Source organism: Scardinius erythrophthalmus (assembly GCF_964197995.2).
Source record: "Scardinius erythrophthalmus genome assembly, chromosome: 6".
In the NCBI taxonomy this organism is placed as follows: Eukaryota; Metazoa; Chordata; class Actinopteri; order Cypriniformes; family Leuciscidae; genus Scardinius; species Scardinius erythrophthalmus.
Window position 1 is genome coordinate 42,339,299 of NC_138226.1, and position 10,184 is coordinate 42,349,482.

Sequence of the window (10,184 nt, forward strand, 5' to 3'; positions counted from 1 at the left end):
GTGTTCTACAAAAGAAAGTCAGTCATGTATTTAGGGGTTTGTCTTTTGGGTGAACTAACTCTTATGCCCTGTCACCAACAGCTGTGTGACACCATAGACCAGCAGCAGATTTGAGTCTTTCTGGACACGTATCGCTGCTTGGTCAGTCAAGTGTCCATCCCATGTTAATTGTTGTACTGAACCAAGAATTGTGTTCTGCCCTCACATATACCCCTTTTTCACCAAATGGTGCTAGTGCTGGAGCCTGTGCTCAGTTGGGTGATCCGCGGAGACCCGACCCATATTTCTACTGACTTAACAGCAAAACGATGATCTAACTGACTACATTACTACATTACCTGCTCATGTGCATTGCAATCTTAGTTTACTCCTGGTTTGGAGAACTTATTTTCACATCCAGAGTAATTATCGTCAGAAAAAATCTACGTAGAAATATCAACTGAAGTAATATTTTTACATTTTTCATGGGAGTCTTTTGCCATCCAGTGGTACTCCACCGGCTCCTAATGTCACTATTTCTTCGATTGAGACCAACGGGTTTAGGAGCTAAGGATCAAAACCACCTTTTTTTCTGTGAAAACGTGCAAAATGGTGCCGTGCACCAGCACTGTGTCAGTGGAAAAGGGGTGATGGTCTGCTGTACTAACGCTAGTGAATCGTATTCTATCATATTACTGATTCTGAAGTTATTTCTCAGATGAAATGAGATTAGCAGATGTCCTGTTGAGTTCTTGTGTTAAGGCCCAGGTATACTTCATTTTCCGTGTTCTGCTCAAGAGCACAAGCCTTTCAAAGTATACTCCTATCTAGTGGGCTTTATCAAGTGATCAAGTCACTCACACATGCTATTGCCACAAAAATGAGGCTGCATGAACGCGGATGGACGAAGTATACTTTGGGCTTTAGGAAGCTTGTGTGTGTGCGTGTGTTGGCTGGAGAAAAAGGAGGACAAGACTCTGGTTTATACTTGGTATTAGCATCTGTCACGGGTGATCTGATCACGAGTGTTCAGCTGAGGAGTTCTCCTTTACACCAGGTGTTAACATGCATCTCCTGTGACCTGATGAAGGGTTTTGTCGAGGGTAGTTTCGTGTGTTCACACTAGCAGCGACACACTCCCACTCATTTCAATGGACAGCTGGTGATTTCCAGTGACACGAGGATGTAGGCGTGTCTAGCGACGCAACAAAGTTGAGATATGTTTAACTTTATGCAAATCAAGAGCGACTTTCGGGAGTGACAACCAATAGGAGTGAAGTGAGTGGAGCAAGCTGACATTCAGTACAATCCATATCTTTTATTTAGAATACATACAGATGTCCTTTAAGTTTGTCAAGAGATTTAAAGTGCAGTTATCGAAGACTGCGCATGTGTGAACGAGCTCTAGTGCGTAAGAACGAGCCGATGATTGAATCTGGAAATAAAGCAAAATAACAGAACAATGAGAATTAGTCCTCAGATGCCATGTCCTTATAGCAAAACATCTAGATTCTCAAAACATTCGATCTTAAACCGATTCATTTAAAGTAGTTATTACTCCACCACCTGCGTGACGACATTAACCAATACGGTTTCGGGAACAGTCGTGACTAGCTAGTTGATTTCTTCAACGATGCATCGTACTATGGTAGTTAATCAGCGAGTTACGTGAGCCCAGATTGACTGGCATTAGCTGCAGATAAATGGCAGCGAGGGCAAAGAGCACTTGCTGTTTCTCGTTCATCTTTAATATTAGCCATTTTATGTACTGATTCCATTCATATTTAGACTTTTCTGAATGATGAATGTCCTTCACAAACGTTACCAGGCAAACAGCAGTGGGAAATCTCTTCTCTGATTATGTGTGCAATGGTGAAAAGGAGGAACAATCATTTTCTCCAGCAATCTGTCACTCGCGTAAGATCGCAGCAATTAGCAAACGACAACAGTCAATTCCCGACTGACAAAAAGTCCTCGCTCTGATATACGTCGCAATACAGGGGACAAATTTGGTCACAATTTTGGTTAATGCCGCCTTTATAGTTGTACCTTGCTCGCAAAATGTTGTCCGAGAGATTAAGCTTTGCATGAGAAGGTGGTCATTCTCTGTTGTCCAGGAGGGATGTGTAATGTGGCATCTCTGAAAGTGTGTTTGGGTCACCCAAGATGAATACCAGGTATTAAAAAAACCAAGCTTGTGTACAACTTTCAGCCAGTAGCCCAGAATGAACAGCCAACAAACCTCCTGTCTCTCAGATATCAGGGCTGGTCTAAGCTTGATGTGGTCTCAAGAGAATCTACCATACGACTTGTAATCAGGACACAAATCTGTATGACTGAACAGTATGATTCGTTGATGGGTTTTTGCACACGCTCAGTGGACCAGGCCTGGACTGCTCACATCATCACACGGTTAATTAAAGCAATAATCTCCTCAGCAGAGCCGGTCTTCAGGCGTGGCTCGTTCCCAGCAGTGACAAACAGCCGGATCGCGTTCTCCTTCACGACCTACAGCAGAGATCTCAACCTAGAGCTTGCTAATCCTGTAGAAACACTGACATGGAACTCATTCAGCGAAGAGAAAACAGAATAATGACACTTTGAGGTAATTCTTTTGCCAAATATATGGGTTAAACCGTTAGTTCTTCTTTATGGTGCTTAATCAGTTTAGAGCCTCGTTTGGTCTTTCTAACACAAGAGCCCCTGGTGGCCATGTTTCAGAGTACAGTAGAGGTGGCGGGCGGGAGGGTGGACGTCAACTCAAATGACCCTGCCTTTGCTGTGCGGACATTTGGTGCAATTTCTTTGGAGAATGGTTTGTGCAACCTGATGGTTCTTCTCCAGACTTCCACTGAAGTGTCAGGTTCAAACTCAGCCATTGTCAGCCACCGCAAGTCAGCCTTACGCCACGTGGGACCAGCGTTCCCTGCAGATTTCTGTTTCCACCGTAAAACCAAGGTTTCGGGTAGATTTCAAACACTGAACGATGATCTTATATTGTTAAGTATTTAAATATATTTATAGAATAGAAACCTCTAGATTGGGTTTTATTGGTTGAATTGAGTGGCGGAAGATTTAAAAAAGAGAAAACTAGTCATTTGCAAAATACTTGATGGAACTGAAGCATTTAATGGGATAATGTTTGGTAGTTTTAATGGCTATCAAAACTCATTTTTATTGATTGATGTTGTGTATCTGTGTCTTTTATCCTGACGAAGAGACTGTGATCATGTGCAACAGTATTTTTGATAGCTATTAAAAAGTAACAGTCAGTGGTCGCTCAAAAACATAAAACCACAACCATGGCCCTTATTCACACTTACTTTGATCCAATCTTCACTAGTCCAAAAGATAATGGGTCTCATTCATGAAAAACCAGCAGAATGAAGTTGTGCAAAAATGCCATTATTTATTACAGTTGACTGTTCACATAAGAACGGTTCAGTTCATTCTCACATCAACGGTCCCATTGAATAGAACGGTTCCTAAAACTGCTGTTACGTACATCAGATTCATTTGTAAAACCAGTATAATATAAACTTGCATTGAATCGGATTAAAACCACTCTAATATGAGTTGTCAGGTTCAGTAGAATCATTCTTATTTGAGTGGTGATATTGCAAGAGTTTATGTAAGAATGGTTTTATGAAGATTTGTTGTTTCATGAATGAGATCTGTTGAGTGCCAGAATGATCACAGGCCATTACTTACTTTTTGAGGTGTCCTTGATTAAGTGAACCTCAAGGTCATTGCTCATCACCCTTAAACTCCATGTGTTCGGATGCACTTTCACCTGCACTATGCTCCACGGTTACTTGTGAACAAGAGTCGGCTTTGGTTATCCCCCCCCCCCCCCACCTCTCCGTTTCTCTAAGGAGCTGAGATGTTGCGTGCAGTCCACGTTCTCCCTGTGTTACTACTGTGTGTGTGTGTGTGTGTGTGTGTGTGTGTGCGGGTCCGCTGCACAGAGAGACGCCTGACAGAAACCGCTTGCACTCTGCGTTAGGATGGCTGACTGATTCCTGTACTCACTGAATGTACTGTAGAACCGTTTCTAAAAAACTCATAGGATAGTCTAGTCACCTTTTGTTATTGGTCTTTAATTTGTCTAAGGTATTTTTTTGTATACAAAAGTTTACATTTTTATGTATATTTTTCTTGTGTAAAAAAATTATGTAATAAGTGTATAAACATTGTATGTAATATCTGTATATAGAGTGACAAATTTTGATCTTGTTTTTTGATGTAAGAATTAAAAATTGTGTGAATTTGCTCAGTTTTCACTGCGGTTTGGATTGGTTGTGCTGTTCTCCACACACTCGTCTGCAATAGACAGGTTTAAAGACACCGGTGCTTCCTCAAATCAGGCCAATTAGGGTCATCACTGCAGCGATTGCTCGGAAATGTGTTAGCCTGATTTGAACTTTAGCACAGATTTATAGTCCTATAATCCCATAGGAATTTGTTTCATAACACAGCGTTATAAAGCTGTTATCATCAGGTGCGATGAGGAGTGCTGTAACTCAGAGCCACTGGAGAGACAGGGAGGACAACAGCAATGGTTTACTTCTAAATGAAGCAGGGATGGGCAGTATTTCAGATACATGTATTTAAAATACGTATTTGAAATACAAAATACTATTTTGTATTTTAAAGCCTTTGGAAAAAATCAAATGTAATTTGTATTTAAATACATTTAAGATGAGTATTTTTGTATTTTCAAAATACATAAAATACTTTTTGCCAGTCAACCTCTTTATCAGGGTATTGGTTTTGTGCATCAACTAGTTCAGACATTCACTAGCTCAGCACTGGATCAGCGATGATCACCTTTTCCAAGGTGAGAATGTCAAGATCAATTCTACTTGTTGATTAAAGTTAAAATAGTGCATTATTCACTTCAGTTAACATGAAAGAATAAAAGAGCACAGCCAAGTGGGAAAATAGCGTTAGCCAATCAGTCTTGACCGGCTGTTGATTTTGATCAACTAGCTTGTCAAATGTGTTTAAAGCATCACTGCATGTTAGGGCTGGGTGATATGACACTACATATAGCGATGATATAAAGTGTGAATTAATGGAACTTTTTCTAAATCGTTTACATAGGCCTATTTGTGGGATAAGCATATATCCGTGCAGCTTTTAGTGGACAGGAATTATTGGAACATTGGAGTGGAAAAACAAGCACTGATGAATGATACACCACAAAAATCTTCAGCTTTTAGTTTTATTGTACATAAAAAATAATAATAAAAAGGGGTAAATAGTGTCAAATGAATCTAAATTAATTCTAATTTTAAATTGTAGATACACTTTCTAATTTTAATAAACTTATAGAAACAAATTAACTTTACATAAAATAAACATAAAATTACTTAAAGGGGTCATATAATGGTACATGCACTTTTACAAGTAGATTGTACTGAAATGTGTGTTGGCAGTGCCTGTACACAACCATCATAAAATGATAAAAATCCATCCAGTGTTTTCTTTTTTTTAAATCTTCTTAAGTTTTCCCCTCTCTCAAATCAAGCCATTCGATTTTGTGACATCACAAAATCGACGCCCCTCCCACGATTGTTGATTGACAGCAGCGTTTCAACACAGACCCGCCCTCTCTTGTGAGCAAGCTGTCAATCATAGTCTGCGCGGACCAGCGCGGTCATTGTTGATAAGCTGGAGCACTGAATTGTTGATACGCTGGAGCAGAATGGCGTCTAAGTGATTGTGGTGTTCTGTTCTTGGGTGTAATAAGGAACACAGCATCATTTTGATGTTCCTAAATCCGAACCGCTGAAGACGCAGTGGCTGAGTTTTGTTTTCAAAGGGAATATTCCCCACGATCAACGTCAATGCTTTCATGTTTGCGCGAATCATTTCACACACCAGACTGCTTTACAAACGAGGGTCATTATAAAGCTGGTTTTGCTAAGAAGCTGCTCCTGAAAAAAAAAGATCGGTACCAACTATTCGTGTTCCTGCTGCACCTCCAGAAGAACTGAAGTGAGTGTAACGTTTTATTAACCTTTATATTAATATTTATATTACAGTTTTCTCGATTGCTTAAACACATTTCTTGAAACTATGCCTCGTATTCTCAAAACTATAAACACAAATCCATAACGTCTCACCCAATTCCCCAAACATCCTATTCTCAGGTCAAAATGAAGCTCTACACTCAAAACCATTCACTCTTGCTGAAAACCCAAACTTTGCCCTCAGACAGGACACACAAGCCCTCAAAATCACACACACTACAACATAGTCTAAGACACTGGTGCAATAAATTCAAAACAACATTTCCAAAACTGGTAAGTTATGCTGCCTGTGGTTCCCCCCATCACAAACCTTTTCACATGATGAACACAAAAGACACAACCAGTGGATACATTGGCACATTTTTATTCATACACAGAAAACACACACACACAAAAAAAAATTTTTTTTTCCTGTTTTACTCTCTTTTTTTTTTTTTACTTTTTTTTTTTTTTTACTCTCTCCTCTAATTTTTTTTTTATATTTACTTACAGTAAGATGTGTGTGACCAACATATGACAGTAAAAGAGCACACACAAACCATATTCTAATATGGAATTTGAATTGTATTGGAATGGTAAAGAGTGTTGGGACGTAACAGGAGGGCCTCCACTCAAGGATACAATATGATGGACACGTCTAAGAATGTTCCACATATGGTTGAAATACCACAATTTGCCTAGAAAGATAACATTCTGGGAGTCAAGACTATAAAGGAGAAAGGATGCCCTCCCTTCACTGTCACACTAATCACTCTGTGTGACTGTACGACTTCTGGCCTTTTCTTGCAAGAAAATAAACCTCATCAAAGACTATTGGAAATGTTTGTCTCTTATTCAGTGATAGAATTTTGTTTGCCACCACACCTCCCTGAAGGCTCTCGAGGCGACGGTGAAGCGACTCAAATTTGGCCTTACTCGTAGCCGAGCCTCCCTCATAGTCATACCATTGATAAAGACATGGGCAACTAGAGTGGCTTGAATTTCATCTGAGACTGCTTGTCTTCTTGTCCTTGCCCTTCCTCCTCCTCATTCTTATCCCTCTTCCTTCATGTCTTTCTGGATCCATTGTTCCAAAACGCAATAAACTGATCTGGGCCCTTTTATATATCTATTGAAGTTCTGATTGATGTGTGTTAAATTTTGACTCTTAGTGTTTCCACTTGGGTAATTGTGTGTCTAACTGAGCTGAAGCTGCGCTGACATGAGTGAACAATATTGAATGCTAGTGCTTTCTAAATGACAACATGGTCTAAGCAATGAGAAATGAAGGGATTTGTGTGTAGAGTTTTGCAGTGACAGTTTAACAAATCTGACTCATGTGTCAAAACAGGGAATAGTGTTTATAGTTTAGTGAAATGGGTGTGCTTTTTGATAAATGGCGTTATGGTTTTGAAATTTTAGTTCAAAAGCCTGGTTATAGTGTTTAAGCAATCGAGAAAAACTGTAATCTTTGCAAATCGCTTGCTGCACGCTTCACGATGAATGCGGCTGTTTACACTCAGGGTACATTACGGCATGTTTTCTATGTACGATGTTCTCCATGTAATAAATAATCCCATGTTTATAATGAACAACGCGTTATGGTTATTGTGTTATTGTGTTACAAACGGTGTACGCACAGAACAGAGGGGCGGGGTGAGCAAAGCTCATTATCATTTAAAGACACATGCACTGAAACGGTGTGCTGAAAACAGAGCTGTTTTTGACCAGGTAAAATGAGTGTTTTCTTACAATGCTAATGAGAATTTTTAATTAAAGTATATTACAAACTTTTAATTTAGACCCTAAAGAATCATATTAGCTTGTACAAAAATGGCATTATATGACCCCTTTAAAAAGCATTGGACTAACTGTAAAAAAAACAAAAAAATACTCAAAAGAGTTTAAAATTCAGTTTATTCTGTGGAATCAAAACTGATATTGAGAATTGTGAAACCATGATATTGTTACTGTGAAGTAAAATTTAGATTTTGGTCATCCATATTCTTTGCTAGATAGCAGAAAAGGTTCCCACAGTTATACATACATTATGATTTTTTTAATAGTGTTCACCCCAAGTAATAGACTACATTGTAACCAGAAATAAGAAGCCTATATAAATGGCTGCTATTTTGCATGCGTTTATTTGTAATTGCCAGAAAGAAAGAAAGAAAGAAAGAAAGAAAGAAAGAAAGAAAGAAAGAAAGAAAGAAAGAAAGAAAGAAAGAAAGAAAGGGCAGAGATGAGGTTAGGAATGAAAAGTCAGTAGGCCTATGTAGTTTCTTCATTCACTGTGACAATTTCACATGTTTTTTGTGTATTTTCAAAATACAAAATACTGTATTTGTATTTAAATACATTTTTCCACACAGTATTTTGTATTTGTATTTTAAATACATTTCCATGTATTTATGCCCATCTCTGCTAATGGGTTTCCTTTTAAAACAAGTGTGTACTTAAACATTTATTTTTTTTGCGATTCTGGTTACTGGTGGTTTAGACATGACACACTTTAGCTTTAAAGTACCATTTGTTTGCTGTACAATAACTATTACAAAACCCTTAAACTCACTTTAAAAATTAACATTATGGTTTCTAACCTTAACGATACATCTACAGTCACAAGCAAGATCTTTTGGGATATTTAAAACCACAAACTCAGTAATCAGAAATCAGTTTAGTACAGGGACTTGTGATAACACAAAGGAAATTACAAATCTGTTAATATGTTGTTTTTAATAGTATAGTATTTACCAGCAATGCTAGCAAAAGGACAATCAACAGTTATTTAATTATTGCACTATTACAGCTCTGTAAAAAAAACAGCAGATATACACACAAAACCCTTTTTAGTTCATGTCTCTGAGCTTTGATCCATCAGTAGGCTAAGTTGACAATTTTATTTTTAACAGATAAATAAAAAATATATTTACACTCTCTTCCAGGAATTAGTGAAAGTTCATTGTGCACTGGATATGGCCACTCATTTCAGGTGTATCCAGTTTAGTCCAATCAAATGCTCTTTAGAATAAGAAGCCCCTCCCCCTGATATCGCCTGCTAGCAATAGCTATAGTGGTATAGTGGCAATAGCTTTGATGTAAGAGGCAAGTGGTTTTTTACATAAAAAAGGACAGTTTTACATATCCCAACCCTCAGAAACATCCTGTCTAATAGAGAACTGGTGAGAATGACGTATTCTTGTAGGCCAATACCTGCAGTCGAGTTTAGCTCTTCTGTTTCCATCGGTCTGAAGGCATTGTTTTTTTAATGAGTTTTTGGTTGTTAAATGCCCTAAAGGTCTGTGGATAACACAAGCCAAAGATATTTTCATGTTTTATTCTAAAACATAAACGCATCAGCAAACCTCCCTTGTGATTTTTTTAAAAGCTTTTACTTGTCTGGAATAAGGCGTTTGCTAACATGTGTCTACATGGGACTACAGCGGTTGTCGGGGACATTAAACATCACCAGCCGAACTGGTAAACTCATCTACTTTCTCACAGCATCATTGTGTACTGTGTATTCTAACTCAAACTTTCAGGGAAAATGTTTTTAAACAAAGTCTGAAAGAGTTGTGGAACACTTAATGGTAGTGATGTTGAAATCATGTGACCACGGTGTCGCTTGTTTATAGTTTTAAAGCTTTCTACTTCTGGCGATTGTATTTAGACTTAAAAATTCATAATAGTTGTGTTCATTTGTTAAGATTATCAGAAAATGTGTAAGAATCATAAACTTTTGTTTTTCACAGAGCTTATTTTCTTTAATAATTTAACAGCCAATGGAAAAATCCTATTAATCCCAGAGTGATGATAACTTACAGGCTGACCAACAAAAATACGTCATCTCTGCAGCCCTCTATGGGAAATATCAACACAGAAAGGAAAACTGTTATGATTGTACCAAATGATTATGTAGGGTTGTTAAACAAATCCAGTCCATATTCTTCACTTATGTACACACAAGTACCTGATTTTGTAAATGGCTTAATCAGAATCCCACCATAATAACAAGGCAAAACCCAGACAGCAACATAGTGTCGGCCCAGATCCGGTGCATCTGGATTCAACACACACCAGATGTGGGTCAGATCTGGGACAACACTATGTTGCTGTCTGGGAAAACACGTCATACACACACTATGCTACAACATCATCCATAAAGGAACACACATTCAGTGTGTGTGT